Here is a 27,713-nt window from a genome sequence, read left to right as displayed (position 1 = left end):
TCTTTATGATTTATAAATTTCTTCCACATCTGATGATATCCATCCTTTTTCCCTGCAAAAATAAATAAAAATTATATAATAATAACAACAATCTACAATCTCTTATCGATAAAATATATCGAAAGGCTTTCACCTGTTACACCCGTCTTCAGGAGAATATAGAAAGAATGGAGTGAAAAAACACATTATGTTTCACGGTAGTTCATTACAAGCACGAGTATATTACTTCAATTCTAACGATCTATTATGAATACATTTTTGATAAAATATTAAAAAAAGGCTTATATAATAAGGAAAATTACAATGAATGTAATTGATATGTGGATTAATAGAATAAAAGTTATAAAAGTTCTTTGAACAATGAACTCAAACAGAATTTTACAATTACGTAATCTATTCTGATCGGTTCCAGATAAAATCTTAACAGTATTTTGATCCCGTGTACTGATATTTGTCATATATATGTATTTCTGGGGTTTGCAACAAAAAAACATCTGTTATTTTCCAGTTATAAATAAATCAAAAAATGTTTGTTCTTTAATATCGTTTACTATGCTTAATTTACAAAATGTATGAACAGAATTGTGCCTTTCATATGAGTGACGTAAACAAACAAATCGTTTTCAACTTTAGATGAGGAAGATTAAAATTTTATGAATCAATTTTTATTTTTTAACTAATATTTCTTCTGCTACCTCTTTAGGCTACCTAATGATGGCATATAGACCCGCAGTCTAGTCTTTGGAGCTGTTGCTAATTGTAATCTTAGTTAGCAGTCATTTTACTGTTAAAGCTAAATATTTAAAACTTATATTTAGGTATAAAATAGATAATGAGTACATACGGCTATTAGTCCCTAGTCAAATGTACGTAGACTACTCTCGCATAGATTTAAAACATCAAATTTGGCCTTATAGTTGACAAAATAAAATAAAGTTAAAAGAAGTCAGGGACGGACTCCCCTCTTATGACTTGATTAATTTGCCGCTAACAACTCTTCTTTTAGCTGCACGATTACCGTTGCGATCGATGTCTATACATCGTTATGGACACAACCAAGAATTTAGCTAACGGCAGAATCTACCTTCACAAAAAATAGACTTGTTGGCTGTAGTTGAATGAATCGACTGATTCCCGTACATTCATTCCAGCAGTATGGTTTACGCCATAAAGCCTCACCGTTAATGACAGACCATTTTTCCTCTTGGCTTTTAAGTTTCAAGATGTTACTGTCTTTAGCATCCAAGACTGTTTATTTAAATGAGTCAATTAAATCTTGTATTCTGATCAGTTAATAATAATATATTATATACATTATATACATCGTATATCTGTTCCATTAGATTCCAAAAAGAGTGTTATAGTCATGATACCAAAGAAAGCAGGGGCAGATAAATGTGAAGAATACAGAACAATTAGTTTAACTAGTCATGCATCAAAAATCTTAACTAGAATTCTATACAGAAGAATTGAGAGGAGAGTGGAAGAAGTGTTAGAAGACCAATTTGGTTTCAGGAATAGTATAGGGACAAGGGAAGCAATTTTAGGCCTCAGATTAATAGTAGAAGGAAGATTAAAGAAAAACAAACCAACATACTTGGCGTTTATAGACCTAGAAAAGGCATTCGATAACGTAGACTGCAATAAAATGTTCAGCATTTTAAAAAAATTAGGGTTCAAATACAGAGATAGAAGAACAATTGCTAACATGTACAGGAACCAAACAGCAACAGTAACAATTGAAGAACATAAGAAAGAAGCCGTAATAAGAAAGGGAGTCCGACAAGGATGTTCCCTATCTCCGTTACTTTTTAATCTTTACATGGAACTAGCAGTTAATGATGTTAAAGAACAATTTAGATTCGGAGTAACAGTACAAGGTGAAAAGATAAAGATGCTACGATTGGCTGATGATATAGTAATTCTAGCCCAGAGTAAAAAGGATTTAGAAGAAACAATGAACGGCATAGATGAAGTCCTACGCAAGAACTATCGCATGAAAATAAACAAGAACAAAACAAAAGTAATGAAATGTAGTAGAAATAACAAAGATGAACCACTGAATGTGAAAATAGGAGGAGAAAAGATTATGGAGGTAGAAGAATTTTGTTATTTGGGAAGTAGAATTACTAAAGATGGACGAAGCAGGAGCGATATAAAATGCCAAATAGCACAAGCTAAACGAGCCTTCAGTAAGAAATATAATTTGTTTACATCAGAAATTAATTTAAATGTCAGGAAAAGATTTTTGAAAGTGTAAGTTTGGAGTGTCGCTTTATTAAGTTTAATAAATTAAGTTTAATAACTTAATAATTGAACTGAGGATATATAAATGTAATAAAATTTAATTATTATAATCAGTGAGGTAAACTATGAGAAAGTCATAATTATTCCAATTTAATCTAAATTTTTTTTTCAAGACGTGAAAAACACCTGAAGGTAGTATGATCTCTGATAATTATCAGAATTTGCAGTTACAGAAAAAATACTATTTTACTGTAGGAGGTACATTTAGGTTCTAGTCTAAAATAATATAATCAAATGAAATAAAATAAATAAAATAGTTAATTTTTTATGTATAATACATTATTAAGTTCTTCTGTTACAGGTGTCTGGTGGATTCTGGTGCAATTGGAAAAGTAGAAAATCGTAAAGTGACATGTACTATAACCAATCCATCTCGGTCTCTCACAGAAAACCATATTACTTCACTTGCTGATGGAACATACTGAATCGGTTGTTATACACCATTTGAAGAAGGTATTGGTTCTACTATATTAAGTGAATTTTTTAACAGTTATAAAAATTAGTTAATGTTCAAGGTTTTCTAAAAGGGTGAAGTTAACTGAATAATATAACCAGTCTATTGTTAGGTTTGTCTACATTTAAATAATAGAATGAAATATATAAAAAAGAGTAAATTAATGAAATTAGGTATTTAAAAAAAACTTGAGAACCGTTTCCATTAATTGGCAGTATTTTCTGTAAATGTAAGTGATAGATTACCTTTTCGTTGGATTTCTTAGAATATATTAGTACAAGTTCAGGAATGCATTTGTTAGCATAAAATATTGTTTACTGTTTTTACTTTACTTTTGATTTCATTATCTCTTTTTTATTTTTTAAAATCAAAATAACAAATTTATTTCAATCACCTTTCTCATTTTGGTTTTAATGTTTTATTGTTTACATAATGCGTTTAATTAGACTAATATTCACAGTATTATTTAATTAACTGCATATTCTGATGTACATAATAAACATTTCTGATTGAAGCATAGGTGTGTAAAAAGGTATGCTTACATTATTTATATAATTTTAAAAATGCTGCCTGTTAATAGAAAAGATTCAAAGTTGTCATTACAACTTTTCAAAACCACCATTAAATGAATAAAAAATTGTTTCTGAAATTTCTACTGTCATCATAAGGGTTCAAGAGAAACCATAAAAATATGTAACTTTGTATACATGACAATGTTTATTTGCAAAGATTTATTTGTGTGATTGTTGAATAAGTTTCTTTCTAAAGTGTTTTTATTGCTAATTTTTATAAAATCATATTTATTCTGTCATTCATTGTAGAGGAACATAATTGTGTTTTTAAAGAGAAAAAAAAACATCCATTAATTTTGTGTTTTAGTAACACTTTTCTTTACATGGAGAGAAAAGTCAAATTTTCTGTTGTTTTAATTTTGTTATTTTTGAATATTTTACTTATGTTAGATAAGGCGTGCAAGGTGATTTTTATTTGCTGTGGCCATACAATTTACACATGCACAGGGACATGAGGAAGTGATCTGTGTATTTGTTACAATAATTTGATAAATTCATTTTGTTATTTGTGCTAAATCAATTTATTATATTTGTCAACTTCTTGATGTCCTTGGAAGGTCAGAAGAGTTTCTGAAAGTGTTATGATGAAAGTGTCTATTCAGTGTAAATTTGTCTTGGTTTGCCATTAAAATTGTTTTGTTTGGAACTACCATATTTAAAGTTATCAACTGTTTAAAATTTATCTCCTTCAAGAAAAACAATGAAAAATTTGTTGTTCTTTCAACGGATTATCTAATAAAAATAAATCTGTGGTGACTGAGCTCTTTTATAATCTAAATTCGTATGAAAAATTATGTTAGAATCTCTTTTTTTTAGTTATTCTCACTTACCCTCCTTTGTTACTCTTTTTACTCAACTCATGTCAAAAATTTTAGATTTCCTAACTCTTCATATTTAAGTAATAACATTGGGGAATAAAAAGTAATTTTTTTTTGTCCCTAGGAAGAAAAATATGTATTTCTAATAGTATTTTTTCTATTGAATTTAAATCTGATATCAGTTTTTTCCCATTACACAAGGTTTCTGAGAAACAGGCATCTATAATTTCAAACATTTTAATACTTTTTGCATTCTTAATTACACAATATTCAAATATTTGACTCATCTAGAAAGTAAGAAATGATGATTTTCTGCTATATTTTGATTGTGCAGCATTCCTCTTGATGGTCCAACAATAATCGGCCAGCATATTAGGATTCCATTTTCCTTGATACATCTTTTCCATAGCTGAAATCTGATGAAAGTGTACCTCATTCTCATTGCTCACTGTGCCAAGATTTTCTGGGAAGAAATCTAGGTGTAAGTGCAGGAAGTGTGCCTTTACGAACATATTATAACCCAAATTTTTAAAAGATCATTGACAGTATCACGGTAATTTTCCTCCTTTCGATTTCCCAAAAAACTCTTGAGTAACATTTTTGAATGTTTGCCAATCTGTTTTCTCTGGTGGATTCAATATTTCCTCAAACTTTTCATCATGCATTAGTGGTCATATTTGTGGACCCACAAATATTCCTCCTTTAATTTTTATATCACTAATTTTAGGAAACTTCTGTTTTAAGTACATGAAACCACGAGTATTGTCCATGTCCTTGACAAAATTCTTCATTAATCTTAGTTTGATGTGTAACGTTGGTAGATACACATTTTTAAGATTACACAATGGGTCATGTTTCACATCTTTCTGTTCAGGAATGAGTGATTCGCGTTTAGGCCACTTTTTTTTTCTAAGGAAATGGTTTTTTCTGTCCCTACTATCCCATTTACACAAAAAACAGCAGTACTTTGTGTAACCGAGCTGCAGACCAAGAATAAGTGCAATTACCTTCAAATCACCACAAATATTCCATTCATACACTGGATATTGAAGCTTTTCCAATATAAATTTAAAGTTTTCATATGTTTCTTTCATACTAGCAGAGTTAGCCGCAGATACTATGGGAATTTGTTGCCATTATGCAGAAACACAACTTTTAAGCTAACTCTAGAGTAATCGGTGAACAAGTGCCATTCTGTTGGTTTATGTTCATTACAAAGTGTCTCCATAAGAAAAGAAATGTCATTATAAAACACTAAGCCATTTTCTTCAGAAAAATAGTCTTTAAATTCAGAATAACGATTACGGTAAGTACATATCTTTGTATTCTTTTGAAGAAGATTCCATCCTTTTAGCTGGGAAGCAAGCATTTCAGACTGTTTTTTGGATAATTTTTAATCTTGTATGAGATCGTTAAGATTTTCTTGAGTCAGTAAATGAGGCTCAGATGAACTGCTTTGTTTAAAAATTGTATCACCAGAATCTGTTTCTTTTTCTTCCTTACTTCCATCAGACTCTGAGCTCACTTCATCTAATGTCACATGCTCTGGAGGTTTTACTATGGGCAATTCTTTCCAGTGTCCAACTGGTCTTATTGCAGATTACAAGTTAGGGTACACCACTGTATGTTTTGATTTTGACGTAATCCCTTTAATATTTATTAAGCAGAAATAACAGTCAGAAGAGTGATCTTTGGGTTCTCTCCAAATCATAGGGATAGTAAATGGCATGTGGCCTGTGCCATTTTTCATGCAGTGAGAAGCCTACAACACAATAAATAATAGATATGTGGGGCCCAGGCTCTTGTTTGTTCCCCGACTTTACACCCAAAATAAAGTTCACAACACTTTTTTACTATTGGAGTAAGTTTTCCACCTTACTTGAGTGTCACTTCACCATATACATAACAAAAATTGTTAGGATGATTTAAACAAACTTAGGCATTTTGTAACTAACATCTAATTAAAAGAAATAAAGTTGTAAATACGTAATACACAATAATTCAGATATATGAAATGACGTGTTTACTGGTTCACTACTATCTCACAACTGGCATTGTTCTGATGAATGTGGGCTACAATAGATCACGTATGTACATGTCTGTACACATCTGAACCTACACAACAGTAGCAACACTAATCTTTGAGTTAGCTCATTTGGTCCCATCATATTTACAATGTTCTAGGAGCTTTTACTTGACAATAGACAAATGGACGAAAAAATGTTTTAAAATATTTAAAAAAAATTAAAATAACAAAAATCTGTAAGCGATGGAGAAATTCCGACTACATATTTGAAAACAGTTTAAAAAACCATTTTAAGTACACCTACTGGTACTCGTGAGACAAGAATCTTGTTGGCCACTGTAATTGGTGGGAGGCATCCCTTCATTGAATGCCTTACCTACATAAGAACAACTATATGTTAAAACATTATTTTCTACACTACAGTGAAAGGTCATTTATATGCATCTTTTAAAAGTTAAAGTTCTTTGTAATATTTACTTTTGACTGCAGTGTATTTTATTTTTTGTTTTGAAATAATTTCATTTTTTGATACAGCTTTTTCATTTTAGGTCGACATACTATTGATATTCTATATGATGGTCTTGCGATTCCTGGTTCTCCATTTGTTGTAAATGTAAGAAGAGGATGTGACCCCAGCAAGTGCAGAGCATTTGGACAGAGGCATTGTGAACAAAGCAAATACGTTTACTGACGAAACAAAAGGTAACTAAACTTTCATCTTAATGTTTTAACTGAATGGATAATGTTTTTCAGTATTTATAAATGATGATTTATTTCTTCTTAATAAGCTTTATAAATGTTTAACATCACATTCATTTTACATGTTATGTTAAAAAAATATTCTGTATGTCCTCAAATTAGGTCAAATTATTTTATATTAATTTAATTTTAATTGTTATTATATTATATATTTTTTTCTTGTATATATTCTTTAGCCTATTATTTTGTAAATACCTGTCTTTTTAGTTTGATTTATTAGTTTGCAAATGATGTTTCTTTTATAGGTGCTGGTACTGGTGGTTTAGGCTTAGCTATTGAAGGACCTTCTGAACCAAAAATGACTTGTAAGGATAATAGAGATGGATCTTGTTCTGTTGAATACATACCAAATGAACCTGGTGATTATGATGTCAGTATAAAATTTGCTGACAAACATATACCTGGCTCTCCATTCAAGGTAAAAATTCATAAATGAACTTCAGTTTTTTTTTGTGTGAATTAATTTTTTCAAATGCACTGATTCTTGTTGATTATAGTAAATTTTGGTTTTAAATAGTTTTGCATCAAGTGTGGTGGGATCAGTAATTGATTGTATTGTTGGTGCTTAGTTTCTTTCTATTAACCTTATATATTTTGAATGTATATATATATATGTATAATTTTTTTTTGGAAAATTCAAATAATTCATTAACATATTGACCACTGTGCTAATAAAATTTAAATAAAATAAAATAAAATATAACCCACCAAAACACAGTAAATGGATAAGTTATACTAAACTATATTAATTCCAAGAATCGATTTTCACAGGATCCCACATCTTCAGTTGTTATTAAATTATATAATTATATTAAAACATATTTATTACTGGACTGCAGAATTTGCACATTTGTACATAATAAATTTCAAAATTTTCAATAAATAATTTCAACAAATCATAAATAAATATGTTTTTATACAAAATATATTTATTAAAAAATAAGACCCCTTTGATTGTAAGATCCTCCAAGTTTTGCAGGCAAATTTTAGAAAAAAAAATTTGTGAATGTTAGACCCGTCAGTTTGACAGGCTGTAATTTCTAGGAAAACAGTTCTTCGGGAATTTTCTTTGTTGTTGGCCAAGGACAAATTTTACACTTTCAGATGTTTGCAAAACAATGGTATGATATTTGACGGAGGGGGTAGAAGGTGAGACGACCTTTACACAGTGGCAGCTTCAATCCTACTACCCGAGTTCTTTTTACTAGTAAGACAAGACCTTTGGTTAGAACAGTAGCAACTTTATGGAAAGTGAGTTTCTCTTGCATTGTGTCTGCGTTGCTGGTAAAGTGAATTCATGGAAAAGTTTCACTGTAGGGTTTAAGTTAGAAGTTTTGGAATTCGTTGAATAAATGGTGTGCGAGCAGCAGGTAGAGAATAATCGATACATCCAAACATGATATGTTACTTAGTAAGCTACCTTACTACTACCGGTGAAAGTTGTGAAACATATGGCATATCATTGCTCGCAACAAGTAGATGTAGCTGTTTAATATAAAAAAACATATATGGCACATTTTTATATAATGTATATTTCAGCTATGTAGTTATTACTACTGCTTTTGTAATAATTAAATATACTTGTTTATTTTAATGCTTCTATGATTGTGCTAATTAATGTATTTCTTTTATGTTTACAGATTTTAATTTAGCTTACTTACAGCGACATGGATTCAACACACCGCTTTTATTTAAAGAGAAAACTGGGCTGGTATTGCAAGTACCTAGGGCAAATTTTACTGTTAATGATGTCCGTATGTGTGTTGGTGAGTATATAAAATTAATTTTCGCTATGAAGATCATCATTTCTAATGTGTTGTATATTAATTCTAAGTCATAATCTCTCAGTTTTCATTAATATTATCCAGTCCTCTTGAATTTATTTCTCTTAATATTGTTTTTTAATTGTCTTCAGTTATTTGACTGGTTTAATGCAGCTTCCCAAGATTCCCAATCAAGTGCCAGTTGTTTCATGTTTGTATGCCCCCTACATCCCTAACAATTTGTTTTACATATTCCAAATGTTACCTGCCTTCAGGGTTTTTCCCTTCTACCTGTCCATCCAATATCAAAGCGACTATTCCAGGATGCCTTAAGATGTGGCCTATAAGTTTGTCTCTTCTTTTAACTATTTTTCCAAATGCTTCTTTCTTCATCAATTTGCCATGACACCTCTTCATTTGTCACTTTATCCATCCATCTGATCTTCAACATTCTTCTATAGCACTGCATTTCAAAAGCTTCTAATCTTTTCTTTTCAAGTACTCTGATCATCCATCCAAGTTTCACTTCCATATAAAGCGATGCTCCAGACACATACTTTCAAAAATGTCTTCCTGTTGTCTAAATTAATTTTTGATGTAAACAAATTATATTTCTGACTGAAAGCTCATTTTGCCTGTACTATTTGACATTTTATGTCGCTTCTGCTTCATCCATCTTTAGTAATTCTACTTCCCAAATAACAAAATTCTTCTACCCCTTCTATCTTTTCTCTTCCTAATTTTATATTCAGTGGTTTACCTAAGTTATTTCTAATACATTTCATTACTGTCGTTTTGTTCTTGTTTATTTGTATGCGGTAGTTCTTGCATAGGATGAATGGCATGGATGAAGATCTATGCCATTCATTGTTTCTTTTAAATAATTTTTACTTTTAGTTAGAATTACTATATCATCAGCAAATCATAGCATCTTTATCTTTTCACCTTACACTGTTACTCTGGATTCTAAATTGTTCTTAAACATCATTAACTCCTAGTTCTATGTAAAGATTAAAAAGTAACAGGGATAGGGACCATCCTTGTCAGACTCTTGTTTTATTAGGGCTTCTTTCTTATGCTCTTCGATTATTACTGTTGCAGTTTTGTTCCTGTAAATGTTAGCAATTGTTCTTGTATCTCTATACTAGAACCTAAATTTTTTTAAATACTGAACATTTTATTCCAGTCTACGTTATCAAATGCCTTTTGTAAGTCTATAAATGCCATGTATGTTGGTTTGCTTTTTTGGTCTTCCTTCTACTATTAATCTGAGCACTAAAATTGCTTCCCTTGTCCCTATACTTTTCCTGAAACCAATATGTCCTTCTCCTAACACTTCTTCCATTCTCCTCTCATTCTTCTGTACAGAATTCTAGTTAAGATTTTTTATGCATGAGTAGTTAAGCTAATTGTTCTGTACTGTTCACATCTATCTGATTCTACTTTCTTTGATATCATGTCATAACACTCTTTTTGAAGTCTGATGGAACTTTCCCTTTTTAATAAATATTTCACACCAGTTTGTATATACTTCCTCACCTGCACTGCACAGTAATTCTGCAGGTATCCCATCTATCAAAGGAGCCTTTCTGCCATTCAAATCTTTTAGTGTTCTATTAAATTCAGATCTCAGTATTGTATCTCTTTTTTCATCCTCTTTAACTTCCTCTTCTTTCTCTATAACACCAGTTTCTAATTCATTTTCTCCGTATAACTGTTCAATTTATATCACCCACCTATTGACCTTTTCTTTCATAGTATAAATCGGTGTGCCATCTTTATTTAACACATTATTAGATTTTAACTTATGTACTACAAAATTCTCCTTGTCATTCCTGTATGCTCTGTCTATTTTACCGATGATCATTTCTCTTTCCACTTCTGAACACTTTTCTTTAATCCGCTACTCTTTTGCTAATTTGCACTTCCTGTTTATGGTATTTCTTAAATTGTGGATAGTTCCTTTTACATTCTTCGTCACTAGCATTCTTATACTTTCTACGTTCAACCATCAGTTGCAATATATCCTCTGATATCCAAGGTTTTCTACAAATTTTCTTTGTTCCGCCTAAATTCGCTTCTGCTGATTTAAGAATTCCCTTTTTAACATTTTTCCATTCTTCTTCTGCATGTTTTAACTTATCTTTTTTATTCAGACCTCTTTCGATGTCCTCCTCAAAAATCTTATTTACCTACTCTTCCTCAAGCTTCTCTAAATTCTACCGATTCATCTGACACCTTTTCTTCAGGTTTTTTAAACCCCAATCTACATTTCATTATCACTAAATTGTGGTCGCTATCAATGTCTGCTCCTAAATATGCTTTGCAGTTGACGAGTTGATTTCTAAATCTTGTTTAACCATGATATAATCTATCTGATACCTTGCAGTATTGCCCAGCTTTTTTCATGTATATATTCTTCTATTATGCTTTTTAAAAAGGGTGTTTGTAATTACTAAGCTGTACTTCATGCAGAACTGAATAAGTCGGTCCGCTCTTTCATTCCTTTTTCCCAGCCCATATTCACCTACAGTATTTCCTACCTTGCCTTTTACGATGCTTGCATTCCAGTCTCCAAATATTATTAAATTTTCATTCATCCCCTTTTATGTATTTAATTGCTTCGTCAATTTCTTTGTATATACTCTCTACCTCATCATCATTGTTATGGGCACTTGCTACAGGCATATAGATGTTAACAATCGTCGGCTTAGGTTTTGATTTTATCCTTATTACAATGATTAATATCTCTCCCCTATCTTCTTGTTCATTATGAGACCTACTCCTTCCTGCCCTTTATTTGATGCTGAGTTAATTATTCTAAATTTCCCAGACAAAAAGTCATTTCACTCTTTAAATTTTGTAACGTATCAACCTATTTTAGACTTATAACATTCCATGCTATGACTTGTAAAACGTTATTTTTTAATTTTCTGTAGTCCCTATCCAGAGATCCAAATGGGGGACTAGTTTACCAAGGAAGGCGCCTCCATCTTTGTTACATGAAAATACAGAGAGCTACATTTTCTTGGAAAAATAACACCTGTAGTTTTCCATTGTTCTTAGCTTCGCAGTGCTCATAAGATTGAGTGATGTTGATATGATCATTTAATTTCTCCAAACCTGTGCCCTTAACAACTACTGAATGAGCTTCTGCCCTCTTTCAGGAATCATTCTTTTGTCTGGCTCTCAACAGATACCTCTCCAATATGGTTGCACCTTTGTTCCAGCTACTTTGTATCACTGAGCACTCAAGCCCCCTCACCATCAGCAAGGTCTCATGATTCATAGAGGAAGTCTTTTAATACAGCTATTTTTAACCACACTATTAAAGTCTGGTGTAAATTAAGAGTAGCCAATTGTTCAGAAATTGTTAATGTCATATTCCTGTAGGTTGCAATAGTGTCTTGGCACATTACCTGAAGTTAAACACCGGTTCATATTCAGTAACAAATTGGCCTCTGAAATATAAATCTGGATAGTTGTATCGCTAGTGATTTTATTATTATTTTTCTGTTTTTCTAATTAAATTTATTTTAACTTTTTCTTTTTCTTCTGTTCTCTCTTATATAGTGTTTTTTTTTTTTTTTTACTTCTGCACCAATCAAAGTCAGTTCTGGGTACCATTATTGTTACAGGACGTCTGATTTGTTGGAACATTCCTATATGCAATGAAATTAGAATTTGAAACTAGGATCCCAAAAATTACAGCTTAGTTAACCGGTCACTGGGTATCTCTAAAAGTTATTCTAATACCTTGGAATGCATATATTTCCACAAAAAGATAAGTTAAAGAAAACCGTAATAATCAGTTTGGCAGCACCATCTATCATGTGTTGGTATCACATTGAATCCAAACTATAATTAGACTTTTCTAATTTTTAATTGCCATAAAAGTATTGATTAGTTATTGCACTTTCTAGTCTTAAGATTAAATATACAGATCATCTTTCAAAATTGTACACCTGACCCATATCTATGTTAAATGTGGGTAAAATGATAAATTATCTTCTCTAAGAGGAAGAAGAAGACTGGAACAGTTGCTTGATATTAAACCTTGTTAATGGTACATTTATTGTTATTTGTTTTGTTAATGGTACAAAATATGAAGAAAATATAACACAGTAACATCTTCATAATTATTTTAACTTCAATGATTTCTGAAAATGATTAATTGTTTTTTCAATGTTTTCTGGAAATAATTATTGTTTCTTGTTGCTTTCAACAATTATTTTGTTCAAGATCCTTTGTTTTAAGTATGAAAATTACGAATCCTTAAAATAAAAAATTGGTCTGTAGCAGTTTTCTTCTCTAAAATAAAGGCTTTAATTTATTTTATACTATTAAATCATTTAGAAATCTCAGTACTGATGATTGTATAGGCAGATTATATATTTAGGCTCACTAATCTTTCAAAATTTGACTATTTTTTTCTTAATTTGCATTTTATGTTTAATACTTAATACATTTTAATACACATAATACATTTTATTACATTTAATACTTATAATAAAAATTAAATATCAATAGAACGTAAAATAAATTATTAGGCCATTCATACTGATGAGTATGGTGCAAGCTTTTGGTGTATTCTTGTATGTAAATTATTGAAATAAAAATGAAGCACCCCTTTGATAGTAGTTTTTGTATTACTGAAGTACAAAATATTTATGAAATTTTGATCATGTAATACAATAAAATTTTTTATCAAGTCTGTGTTAGGTAATTCTCTTGTCTTGAGTTCAAAAGAATCCTTACTTCTTAATTCATTCTATTTTATTAAATTGTGTGTTTCTGGATATTAAATTCATCGTGTTGTTAATTATTTAGCTTTTTATCATAGAGCAGTTAAATTATAGGCCTTACTATAAAGCCTAAAGTTTCATTTTTATCGATATACTTAATGCTCACTTTTTTACGATGGTACATTAAAATTGTCTGTGTACTTTAAAGTTCTTAAATCCAACTGATTCTGATGAATCTGATTAAAAAACTTTTTGTAAAAATTGCTTTGCTCTGATAATTGATAAATGGAACAAGTGTTCCATCTTCCTCTGTCTAATCTGAAGATTTCTTCTAAATAAATATGTTTATAGATGAACATTTGTATGAGAAAGTAGCTGAAGTTTTATTCTTGTTACAATAAAACACTAGCTAAATTTCTCGACTTCGTTGAGGTAACTAACTTGCTAAGCTGAAGAAATTACCAGTAAATGTATTAAATGTAAATTATTATACCAGTCAGTAAAATCTATGTGAGAAAAAAGTTCCATATAAGTTTGAGCTGTTTGGGCTTGTAAACTCTTTTTTGTTAATGTACTTTCAGTGACAGAACCAGAAAAGCTTATTTTACTGGCAGAATGTAAAATTATTCACGATTTCAAAAACATATTACAAATTTTTTTTTGTAAATTTTATTTCTTTGATTTATTCTAGTAGTTTTTTTTATGTATCTCAAGTAAGTAAATATGAATTGACTTACATCATGGTCAGTTGGTGATTAATGTTTTACAGACATCGCATAATTTCATTCAGAGTTACCATAATTTTTCTTTCGTCCTCCTTAAAATGGTACAGCCATCCTTTAAATGAACACGTGAAGAACACATGTGAAGTAATAAATATTCTTAACTAAATATTTGAAAATTTCTACATCAGTAATTAAGAAAGAACCGAAAAATATAAAACTTCTATATTAAAAACTATAGTGTTTGTAAAATCTAAAGGCCGGTCCTACCTACAAGCTGCCTCTACTTTCCTCCTATAACTCAAAATGTGGAACATGTGCTACTACTGATTGCCACAAAAGTAAGACCTCAAAAATGATAGACTTGTATTTATTATTATTTTTATTTTTTTATTATTGTTTATTCTACTGTATTCATTTATTTTTTCTATTATTTATTTATTTAAATTTGTCATTTAATTATTTATTTTATCTGTTATATACTTATTCTACTGTATTTATTTATTTGAGCTGCTATATAGATTATTTTGTATGAAATCATTCCGTTTTACGTTTATAAAATATAGTGCAAATTAATGTTTTAATTAAATTAATTTTACATTATTTATAGTATGAAATTAATATTTCTGTAGTATTCATAAATTTTTATTTATTTATGTATTTTTTTTGTATAATTTAATATTTTTATTTTGCATTTTGTAGGCCTACAAAGTTCAAAAGAATATTAGTTATTGGTGCGAACGGTGCTATTTAGAAATAATTTTCATAAAAACTACACCACGTCAAAGAAAATAACATTATAATCTATAATAAATAAACAAATCATTTCACATTTCATATACTTTTGTATTCCGTCATCATTATTGCTTATTTATAGCAAAAATATATTTTAAAGTTCTTTTTTTCTTGGCATCTTTTGTTTCCGAGCCCCCCAGAGCCAGACCCACAATTAAGCTTAAACTCAGTTCCAGGGGGGAGGGGTGCGTAGCCAGGACTAGGTTTTTTTGCTTGTCATGCCTCAAGTGGGGGAATCCTTGCCCCCATGCCATAGGGGCAAGGACCCCCATCGGGATTGCGGTTTTGATGCCTTGCCTCTATTTGGGATTCCCCACCAGGACTACGGTCTAATTTTTACCCCTCAATGGCATCTCAAGGGAGTCGCCACCCGATATCATCGTAGGTAGAACCACCCCTCCTGAGTGAGGCTTTCCCTCAAAGAAACCATGATGTTCCTATGAAGACACAGTTCCAGATGTAGATGAAGCTGTCTTACATCCCTGACCTCCGGGCGCATGACCATGTGACTTGCAGAACGAGCATCTAAGTTCCTGCTTGCAATCCTTACATAAATGGCCGTTTTTACTGCATGTAAAATGTGGCCACTCCCATTTACACCAGAGCAAAACTTGGCCCTGTGGCATGAATTCCAACATCTGAAACAAACTTCATCAGAGGCACCCGGAACAAACTTCTAGGGTGACCTAGACAGGCCACCCATCCAATGCGGATGCGTCCATCAGATAATAGTTTGTCCGCCAGAATGGTAAAGATTCTCCCCTTTGCTTTGCCGGAAGGAAGGAACCTCAGTTTGCACCGGTGAAACCGCCCCCTTCACCAAACTGAGAAGATCTGCGAACGTCCGCCCCTTCACCTTAACCACAACGGTGAACCCGCAGGTCGCTTCTTGCCTGTAGGCATCGATGGTGGCGACGCCCGTATCAAATGGACGAGAAGTTGCTTCCTTGCTCTTCTGCCCACATACTCCACAGAACGTAGTAAAATTTGCCCGATCCGCCCTTGCAGATCACAAAAGCACACTTTTCGATCCTGTTATCCTCCAACACCCGCAGGATGGATTGCAGATAGAGGACATCCCACAATCCCCTGCTGATGAAACAAAGACCAGAGCATAATCAGTCCGACCGAGTGCAACCATGGTGCTGCTACCCTCCTCGGAAAGGTCCCGAGTAGTTGACTGCAAAAGGAAAATCTGGCCAGGTTTTAATTTACCAGTAGCAACCAAGTCCTTAAGCCATGGAGCTTTCCAGTGTACCGTCATATGCTGGGACTGCTCAATTCCAGCTGCCATGTCAGCAACCCAGGTGGATCCAACTTCATCCAATCCGTCAGTGTCCTCCACAAGAGTGGAGGATTGAAAGATGTCTTTGGAGAGTCCCTAAGGACCAGCTGCTCAAGGTCAACATCAGCAACTCCATCTTCGACCACCTGTCAAAGCTCCTCCAGCGACCAAGTTGTGATCCGTCCCAATCCCCCATCTGGAGTCTGAGATGCTGTGACAGAGATGACATAGCACATCTGAGTAGCCTTGTTCTGTATTTGCTCAAACCGTTTTTTGCCGTTGAGATCCATCTTCTGGTCGGCCCAGAATTTCTTCAAAAGACTCCAACATACAAACACCTCTGTCCATATCCTCAGAGCACCCTTTAATTTCAAGTTTAATATTCGAGTGCTGTTGAATCAGTAAATTCAGCTCCCTCGGACTATGAAAGAGAAGCCTCATGTTTTGTGCAAAACACTCTTGTTTCATATCAGATCGGGACCTTGTCCTCAGGTCCACCTGAATCAGCCATATATCAGTTACAAGTTTATATAAAACAAAAACAAAATAAATAACTGAATCAAGAAATAATAACCATAAAAATAAATTATTAAACTTACAAAACACAGCACCCGAAAAATCCAGTACAAAAATTATTCTAAGTGCAGATGTAAACAACAACCCTGATGGAGGGAAAAAAATTATTCAAAATTTTTGTACTCTGAACCGCTAATATAAAAAATAATTTAAATAAGATTATAAAAGTCGACTTAATAAACTCTGTAAGCCGAATGTAAACAGAGATGGAAATGAAATAAACACAGCTGCTTTCCAGTCATCAAGCCCTGATAACCATAGGCTAAGAAGCATTTTTATAAATATAAAACACCAAAGACGATTTAAAACAAATAACAAACAACAAATTAACAATGAATACAGCAATTAACACCATGGAACTGAGTAAAAACACTCATACAAGTGCAAAAAATGCGCAAAACAACAAACAGGAAACAAAACAAACTCAAATAAACTCTAAAGACACAACAAAAATACAACAGAACGATGGAGAAAATGCAAAAAAATAAAACTTAATAATGAAAACAAAAACCATAAACAGAAAAACAATAACAATGAAAACAAGTACTATTTCACAGAGTGAAAATTCAGTCATCTCGAGAGCTTAACAACAACAGTTTAACATACTTGGAAATAAAAACATATACGTTCAAGAAATTAATAAATAAATTACTTCATATATATCTTGAATAAAATGTTAGGGATAATTAATTTTATTTATAATAACAAATTACCAGAACATATTTTGTTACTATTATAGTGATTGTCATAATTAGATATGGTGCAAGTCATTGCAAATTAATTGATGTGACTTTTGGAGTACACTACTTTGGTTGCTGGTGTGAGGAGAAATGGCTTTGTGATGTTAAGAGCAATGGAGGGGATGCCATAGCATACTACGGACTAGCCTTCAGATATTACATACACTATATTTTATTCACTGTAATAAAAACGGACTATCTAAAAAAAAGGTGACTATTTTTTAATTAGTTGAAAATAATGATCAATCAGGGTAGATTTCATCCATATAAAAAAAAATTTTGAAAACTAAATTGTTCTAACAATCATTTATTTTTCTTTTTTTCATACAAAAGTGACATAAGAGACTAATCTAGTAATGGGTTTGGTTTATATATAGTTTTACAGTTAAGTTACGTTCTACCCAATTTTAGAGAAAAATAATTGGTTTTCTTAATTAAGGAATTTTGTACGTATTCTCCAATGATTCTTTTATTTCTGGAGTTAAAACACTGTTGGTTGTTTCTTATATTAGAGGAATTCAACACAAAATCATGACAAAAAATATATGCTTCTGTTTAGGGAGAAATTTCAATCTCCCAAGAAATTGTTTGCAGGTTAGATCTTCTGGAAAGAACCTTTAAGTTACATCAAGTGTGGAGTTTTTTGTTGTGTACTGGAGTTCCTAGAAAGGTAGATCATTCCTTATTGAGCGCCCGCTCCTTTTCCTTATCCTTAATTTCTCCATTTTGTTACTGTGAGTGTATGTGTGACCCTATTATGTTCATCCTAATGATATGATGACAAGTAGCAATCTTGAATACAACAATCCAGGACTCTTTTTTCATTGGTGACTGCATAATAAGTCTAATAATAGCTGAAGTGCCAATTGGGTGAAGTCAAACCTTCTAATTCTTCTAAAAATTATAATAAGCATAAGATATTGTAAATAAATGAGTGCATTGTCAAAGTATAGCATTCATATCATATTTTTTATATTCTTCATAACTCTTTTATTCTCATTATCTCCCTCAAATGTGTTATTTTTTAAAATAAACATCATTATTAATTTTATATGATGAACTCAACTCATTTGCATAACAAATTTGTTTATAATTATTTGGCTTTAATTTTAACAAATACAGCCAGCCATCTTTATTATTATCCAATCTAAAACATGTAATATGTATTTTTATTATTCCTTATTTTTGCCTTGAGATATAATACTGTTTTATATCAGTGTATTTTTTTTATCTCCTACTAGTATCAAATACATAGCATTTTCCCCCATTGATGTTATAAACACTGAACAAGTGTTTAAAAAAATTAAGGGTGCAATAAATAAGTTGGAAGTAATATTAGTTGTTAATAAGGTCATACACATGTGAACAAAATTCCCCTTAATGAAAATCAGTATATAAAAGTAGTTATAAAAAAATACATTAAAATAAACCTTAAACGATGTATTTGTAATCCAAACTGCTATCTATTGAATTAGAAATCAACTACCTTAAAGTACTATCATTTTCTCCAATGGTAACTTGTTGAATCATCACGCTTTTCCGATTAAAATAACATTATCATTTTATTATATTTAAAGAACTTTCTTTATATATGTCATAGTAATCCCACATTATTATGTAGTACTCTGTATAGCTCATTCATTCTCTACATAAAATATATTATGACATTTTTTGAAAGTCTTCTATTCTGGAAAAAAATGTATAAAACATATAGTTTCTTAGTTTTTCTCTTAATTCTTTTTACCTGCCAAAAAATATTCAAACTGCTCATTTTTATTAACTAGGAAACGTAAATTAATTTAATAAATTATTGTATGCTTTCCTATAAAAAAAAATAGTGCGTGGGTTTATTTGTTGTGTATGCTCACATTTTTACTTTAGCTACCCAGAGCAGCACCGAGCAGCTGCACGCAGCGCACAAACAATTCATTTGTTTAAATAATTTATCTAAAATTATATTTGTGTTTTGGGGATAAAAAAGGAAACATTGGGGGTTAGAGCTAGAGCTGTGTTTAAAAAATCACAACTCAAGAAATAACTAAAAATGTCTAGGATTTTGTAGCTTTCCATTGAAAAATTTTTGTTGTTGTTAGTATGCTAAATTCATAAACATTATTTAGTTGCAATTGGCAAAATCATGTTCATGTGTAATGAAACAAACTAAATAACATTTTCACAACGGGCCCGTCTTTTTCCTAGTGTTAATAGTAAAGAATTGTACTAAGCAAAACTAATTCTACTTTTTGGACAGATCTTATTTAATTCATTGGAAATAACATAAACAAAAGCATATAAAATATTTCTTTTTTGTAATACCAATCTTTCTTAAATATTTTTTAGGGCTAAGGACAAGGAAAAGTAGCAGAATTTTTATGTATGGATACACTTTTCAAAGACATATTGTCTATAGGACACCAGCAACTCAAGATACAATTAAAAGGTCATCTCTCCATTTACTACATGGTGGCGTACAAAATGATCCAACAATTTTTTTGTTAAAAAATATTTATTTGAATCGCAATACAGAAAAGCAAAATACATGTGTTTACTATATACCTGGAGATTATGTTCTGCTTATCACATGTTTAATACAACCACCATCACTTACTTTTACTTCTTCAACATGAACTCCTATGTTAATAACCCAACGACACATATCTCTGGTTATCCCATAGCACACCTCAATGATCAACACTCACAGTTCCATCACTTATGAGGATATTTAGGGAAAATCTTTTCCTTTAGAAATCCCCAAAGAAAATAATCACACGAATTCAAATCAGGATTATTCTGTCCACACCCAAAACAATTAGAAAATCAGTTTGAAATGACATTTACACTAAAAGTTTCATGTATATAGTTTAAAACAACATTAGCTGTGTGTGTTGTGGTTCCTTTCTGCGTGAGCCACTCATTTTCTAATTGAAACTCTTTTGCAAGAACTCAGTAACAAAATTTTTATGCAGCATGTTTAGATAACGTTCACTGTTTATTGTCTGTTCAAAAAAGAATGGTCCTGTTACCAGATGACTTGAGATAGCGGCCCATACTGTAATTCTTGAAGCATGATGCATCTTTTCATGAAACACATGTGGATTTTTGGAAATCCAAAAATGCACATTTTGTTTGTTAACAACCCTGTTTAGGTAAAAATGTGTCTCATCTGAAAACCAAACATTGTTCAACAATACATCTCGGTTCACAGCCCATTCAGTGAATGCCATTCATTGATGTATATTGTCAACCATTAATTTAGGCAACACTGATATTTTGTTTGGATACAAATGCAATCAGTTTTTAAAATTCGCTGTACAGATCACCTAGAAATCCCAAGTTGTGCTTCTGCTTTTCTTCTTGATTTGCCCGGGCCCCTTGGCAACGCTGCTCTGACATCTTCAACATTCTGTGGAGAATGAACATTGGCAGACCGTTTGCACTTACTCTCAAACACTGAACCATCATTATTAATTTTTTCATAAAGTCTACATATTGTTTTAAATAAGGGTGATCACAGAGTTTGAAACTGTGCACGAAACGTCTGTGTAAGTACTACACTTTTCGTTTCATTAAAAAACAACAGTCTTTATGCACTATTCAACAATTAGTCTTCGTTTGTCAGCCATCTTGGAACGATACACAAACAGCACACTCGGAAAGAGAAGAGACTAATATACATGAACTGCTGTCACTTCTGCCAACATAAAACACATTAATAATTAACATAAACAATTATTGACAAAACAAAGTTAGATCATTTTGTATGCCACTGTATATAATTAGATATTTTTAAAATAATTCACCATTTTTATTTATATAAAAAATTTTCTCAGGCTGCAGGACTATGGTTAAAATTTAATTAAAGGAAAAGTAGCTTAAAATTGTACTAGAATACTTAGTTACTGGTATATTTTTTTCATAGGGTTCAATTAACAACAGTGTCCTAGGATGGTCCATTGGAATATATGATTGATTTTAGATTACTAGAAACTCTTTTGTTCATTACTTTTATATATTATTTTAAATGGATTGGTGTTTGAGTTCTGTGATATGGAGATCTTAAAGCACATCTCCTAATTAAAATAAATGCCTTAGTTGCGAAAGAGATATTTAGAAATATAAAACAAAGGTTGTAAGTAGTTGTAAAAATAAAACTTTTTTGAGTTGTATAAATTTTTTCTACCAAATACAAATTCATTTTTAGCAAAACAATTTTACGTTTGATTCTATTTTAAAAAGTTTTACTTTTGTAATAAAAGTTTAGAATCAGTATGAATATCAATAAACGCTATAAACATTCAACGATTACAAATTAACATAAAGTATTGTAGATATTTTATTATCAAGCAATATATTCAACATTTATTAAATAATTATTATTTATTTTTTATTATATTTATGTAAATATATCTGTGTGTGTTAATGCTTACAAAGAAACATAGTATGAATAATCGCATAGAATTCTTCCATGTTCAAATTTTCATATATTTTGGTGAATATCAATTGCATTTTGGTGGTCCTAAAATGCTATTGTTCATTTCTATATCAGGCTCATTGAAGAAGGCAATTGAATACCACAAAGTAATTTACCTATTGCTGTAGGGAAATGATGAGCCATTACCTTGTTAAACCTTGCAAGGGATGTTTTTATGTTTGAGAAGAACTTTTTCTTAAGTAAATTGTGACTTAAGCCAAATTGCTTGCAATCATTATGGTTATGTTACCTAATAAAACTGTATAACTATATAAAAAAATGTACATTGTATTAAATTATTTTTGGATTCACATAATATAATCTTCTTACAGCAAAATTTTTTACAAAAAAATTTATCTTGTTTAGAATTTGTATTTAATATACATTATTATTTAATTTAAGAAATTTCCTTGAAAGGAAGTTTAGTTTGAGTCAAAACCTTTCTGGATATCAAACTGATATTCAGAATCTTCATTAAAGAATGGTGGTTTTAAACATGTATTAAATGAAAACAAAAATGCTTTCAGTTGATGTTGTTTACTTATCAAATTTGTCATCTCAAACAGTTTTTCTTACATAATTAATAAATTTCAATATGTGCCATTAGTCACTCAGTAAATCTCCAATTGATACTCAGTTTTCTGCCCATTCCTGAATTAACATATCTTCTGTTATGGTTACAACTGCTTCTTTAATTCTTTTCTTTAAGTGGCATATGTCATGTATTTTTCAATTTTTTTTATAAAACTTTTTGAATTGTTATTTTCAAAATATCTAAGTCAAGGCTTTGACGAGAGATAGATTTGTTAGACTCCTGATTGCAGATTGTTCAACAGTTAATTGAATCAACAGTTTATTGTTAACTGTTAACAATTAACAGTTAATTGTTCAACAGTTAATTATCAACTGATAATTTGTTCAACAGTTTCATCTGATACTCGTGGTCTGCCAGTTGATGTTTCCTTGAGAAAGAACCAGTTTCTTTCTCAAGAACTATTTGAACCAATCATACGTTATTTTTATGTGGTGGCTATTTTTCATTTTAACGTCAAAAGGCATGCTGAACTAAAATTACAGACTTTAATTCTGCCCGCCACAAAACACACATAGCTTTTTTTTGAACAGTGAACATAATAATGAACGCTTCCGCAATAATACAAATCTACTGCGGTGGTTTGAACTGCTGTTACACAAACGTTTAGGTTGGAGACTATCAGGGCTACCAAAATAACTTTTCAAAATTTCCCTTCTGCTTTGATCCTTTTTTTAACCTCTGGGACTACTGTTAGGTATTGCTTCAGAGGATGAAATGAATGAAATTTTTATAGCATGTGAAAATGCCTTGCCTGACAGGAATTCAAACCCAGAACCTCCGGATGAAAGGTCGAGATGCTACCATTCACACCACAGAAATCAGCATCTGAATTAGAGAAAGTCCAACTTTCTTTTATGATTTGCCGAGCAACTAATGGTGCCCAATTCAAATTTTTAGTTATGTAAGAAAACTATATGAGATGAGAAATTTGATAAATAAACATCAACTGTAGGTATTTTTGTTTTCATTTAATCCATGTTCAAAACCCCCACTATTCTTGTATGAAGATCCTACATTTTAATTAGGAGTTAACAAAATTACTAACAGACATCAGAGCAGTTGGTATGAATCTCTTGTTGAGTGATTACTTTGCAGTAAGGCATAGCTGTTACCAGTATCTACTATTAACGACAATTTTTCAAATTAATCTTTGCATTGTGTTCAATTTAATTTGGAACATGGAAGTTTTATAAATATACAAATGAAATATAAACAAAATGATTATTATTGTATTTAAAAATATTTAATACATAAATTTTGTATTGTATTAGTTATTCAATTATATTATTGTATTATTATTATTATTATTATTTATTATTATTATTGTATTTGTATTATTGTATTCAAGTTATTCAATTTGTGGATTTTTTCTTCGGATTGGATTTTTTGTTTATTTTAATTTTAATGGAATAAATTTACACTTTTTTTTTTGGATCAGTCTTGCAACTTTGTTTATTGATATAATGAAGCAATCTGAGTTGTGTAATCCTGTTATCAGGTTAAAATTGTTGTTCACTTATATTAATTTTTTTGTAAATTATAAAAATACTTGTTTATAAATAAATAAGACAACTGATTTTATATACATTTATCAAAAGTTTGCGATCAGTTTTTATACAGGTGATTAAAAAGCCCCGACTAAATACCTTTTTGTTTTTTTTTATTTTGATAATTAATTCACCATATAACTAGAAAGCTTGTGCCATAGGAATATTAATTCTTACTTATAACTGCACAGATTCCACCAAGAACTATAAATACATTAACGTAGAAGTGGATAAAAACGGTTGTAATATAAGAATTTCAAATTCATAGCTTCAGAAGTTCAAGACAAAATCTCTTTTCGATAAATATATTGTATCGTACAATCATCAGTCGTTAAGTGAAGAAGGACAGGATATTGAGACAGAAATCATTTCAAAGTATCAGTCAACTTTTAACAACATACACTGTACAAAAACATCGACATGATTGCGAGATATGTGTAAAATTATCATAGTAATTTATATTTTATGATAAACTTAACAAGACTGAAAGATTGTAATTGGAATTCCACCATCTCTTCACTAAGCAGGGAAATTGATGTTTGTAACTCCTGTAAACATCGATTTCCCTGCTTAGTGAAGAGATGTATTCCCACAGAAAGGAATTAATTAATTTGTCCCTTTCTGCTGTTTATTCAATTCTCTTCTTATGACTGTGATACATACAAATTATCTGATATAAATGGTGCACTAGTCGTAAAATACTTTTTGTAAGAATGATGTATATTGTACTGTCATTCCCTATTATAAACAAACAATTGAATGGATTCAATATTTAATGGTGAATATAATGTGGATTTCACTTTTAGAACTGAAAATTACCTACATTGGGTTTGGCATCATCATAAGTATAAGTATAATTAACTTTAATCAAGGCATCAGGAAGCTACTTCATTTCTCATTTGAAATAAACCTATCATCAGATGCTAGTTATTGTTGTGTATAATTATGCTATTTTTATGAATGATTGTTTCACACCAGTTCGAATACCACAAACCTTTAATGTTATGCTATAAAACATAAAAAATCTTTTTATGTTTAAGTGTTTAATTTAAGTGTTACATCACTCAAACAAAGTTAAAAGATTGATTCATAGATTAAGGTGATTTTCTTTAATATAAAAATTATAAATATAATTTTCTATAGTATTATATAATTAAAGGAATAAATCATAAAAAATTATTTTCTTAAATAGCTTTATAAATAACTAGCTTTTATTTTTGTATATAACTTATATATAAATAATATATTATTAATTATTCTTATAATTATTGTTTTATTAAGTAATTAAGTAATCTTTTATTATTTATTATTGTTTTATTTTTAATTATATTTCTTAATATTTAGTCTGTGATATGATAAAATATGTTATTAATGCCATTTGTTGTTTTATTATGTCCTTACCACTTTAGTTCTTTATTAATTCTTACAACAGAATATTTATTTAGTAGTAAATTAAATGGTTATTGAAATAAATCTGAATATAGAAAACAAGATGTTAAAAAAATAAGTCTTTTAAAGAAACATAAGATTTTTTAAATTCTATCGTAATTTAAAGACGGATATTTTAGTGGGTAAATTGGTCGATTTACCTTGGCTTTAATAATACTTTAATCTTATCAAATTGTTTATAGCATCTGACTTTATTTTGGGAATGTTTTTTACTACAGATTTTATTGACAATCCATATTATTTGCAGTGGCGCAGATAATATGGATTTTGAACACTTCCCTGCAAACTATATTAGTGGTTTTACATTCAGGTGCAAAAATGACCACAGACAATCTCAAACATGCCTCCTAGAACTGTCCATGAGCGTTAAAATAGTTCACTAAAATAATATATAAGACACAATAATTTATTAAGAAACTTTGCGTAAAGTTCATCTTAGGATAGACTTCAAAAATTAATGCAAAAATCTATCCAACTGTAGTCAACTCCCATAAACCTCCATAAGTATGAAGTTGTACCGTGTCATCAAAATACCCATAGTTTCCACCATTACTGTCGGTACATTATAGAGGATTCGATCCAGTAATTATTTATTTGTTCGCACACTTCATACGCAGTACTTGCGTGCAAAAATTCGTACAATAGCAGCTGAACAGACATGCTCGCATTGCCTAAAACTTTAGGAATTTGTGTAGTATTACAAGGTGCTACCCAAAAGTTTGGGCAACACGAATGAAGACTAATAATAATGACTTTAAGCATTATTAGTCTGTAATTATAATTATTACAAACTAATCTCCATAATAATTATTCTGGGGGATAATGACCCCAGAATCATCATGTCCACAGATTGATTAGAGACGATATTGTTGATAGTAATAGTGATATCTCAGGGAATGAAAGTGAATCTGATAATGTGCGTTTCCTAACGGAGAATATACCATGGCAAACTCTACCAATTTGTGCACACCAGAAAATAGTTTGCAAACCCTTGGTGTTTTTGGTTTTTAATAATGATCTAAGAACACTTTGTAATCAGTTTAATCATCTTCCTGTGGAAGAGGCCAGTGAGCAAACTAATCAGTAGGAGAAGGTTAAACCTTCACCAATTGTATTGTATGGTGTCACTGACGCATGAAAACATTATGAATTGTTAAAAACAATCGTGACCAAATCCGAGTACAGTATGCGAGTGATTGATAAAAAACAACTGAGAATAATGCTTATAAAAGGATTATTCAATCCCTTAGAGAACGCAATCTTATAGGACATGCTTTTACCAGAAAAGACGAGAGATCGTTCTGGATAGTACTACAGAATTTACACTTCTTTAGTCCTGTCCATGTGATCAAGGAGGGAATTGAAGATCAAGCCCAGATGGTTTGAAGCGTCAACACCGCCATTGAATTACAAAGGAACAGATACTGATTTTTTTATTTACCTAAAATTTCAAAATTGTAAAAAAAAAATTTCAGTCAGATATATTGACAACTGCAGTGCTAGGTTTGAAGAACCTAGGTGTTCTGGGATAACCTACCGGGTTGGTTTAGTAGTGAAAACGTCTTCCAAAATCAGCATTTTAGGAAGTCAAGAGTTCCAGTGTTTTATCGGTAGACATTTCCATGAACTGGTCGTGAATCTCCAAATGGTAACTTAGCAGTTGCAGCTAATAAATAAATTCAGTACCAATCTCTTCCAGAAAAAATTTTTATCTTCCGGGAAACACTCGCCCACTGAATTTTTAGCTCAGGCAAATGCATCTTCATGCTATTCAAACTGTGGTGAATAATAATTCTTCTCAGTATAATCAAAATTGTTACTTTGAAGACAAGTAATCCAGACATCAAGCCTCTTAATGAAAGCATGAACTATGTTATTAATAAAATTTGGCCTGATGAAGATTTTTTTTTGGGGGGGGAGGGTTTTTTGGATTTAGTATCAGGAGACAGCGAAGGCCCGGATCGGTATTGGTCTGGGACAAACAGGAAGTCAGGAAATTTAGAAAAAGTGATCCCCTTATAATTGTCTTTGTGAAGACTGAATATTTTTCGTGTTCGAGTATCGATACGCCGACTCGCCCCCAAACATC

At 30.9% G+C, this 27,713-nt stretch overlaps 1 long non-coding RNA gene across 4 annotated transcripts in view; it reads left to right on the top strand.

The window, feature by feature from the left end:
* Window positions 1-25,524, top strand: part of LOC142321394 (uncharacterized) — a 203,617-nt gene extending 178,093 nt beyond the window's left edge. For 2 of the 4 annotated variants that reach the window (XR_012755616.1, XR_012755615.1), the window contains exons 2-6: window positions 2,609-2,760; window positions 6,726-6,879; window positions 7,182-7,354; window positions 8,577-8,702; window positions 19,903-25,523. This is a non-coding gene — a long non-coding RNA (uncharacterized LOC142321394). Of the gene's footprint in view, window positions 1-2,608; window positions 2,761-6,725; window positions 6,880-7,181; window positions 7,355-8,576; window positions 8,703-17,561; window positions 17,773-19,902 lie in introns of all 4 variants that reach the window. The other 2 variants (XR_012755617.1, XR_012755618.1) reach the window with 2 other exon arrangements.
* The last annotated feature ends 2,189 nt before the right edge of the window (window positions 25,525-27,713 follow it).

This window comes from Lycorma delicatula, chromosome 3, assembly GCF_047948215.1.
Source record: "Lycorma delicatula isolate Av1 chromosome 3, ASM4794821v1, whole genome shotgun sequence".
NCBI lineage: Eukaryota > Metazoa > Arthropoda > Insecta > Hemiptera > Fulgoridae > Lycorma > Lycorma delicatula.
This window is presented reverse-complemented; position numbering and strand designations above follow the sequence as displayed.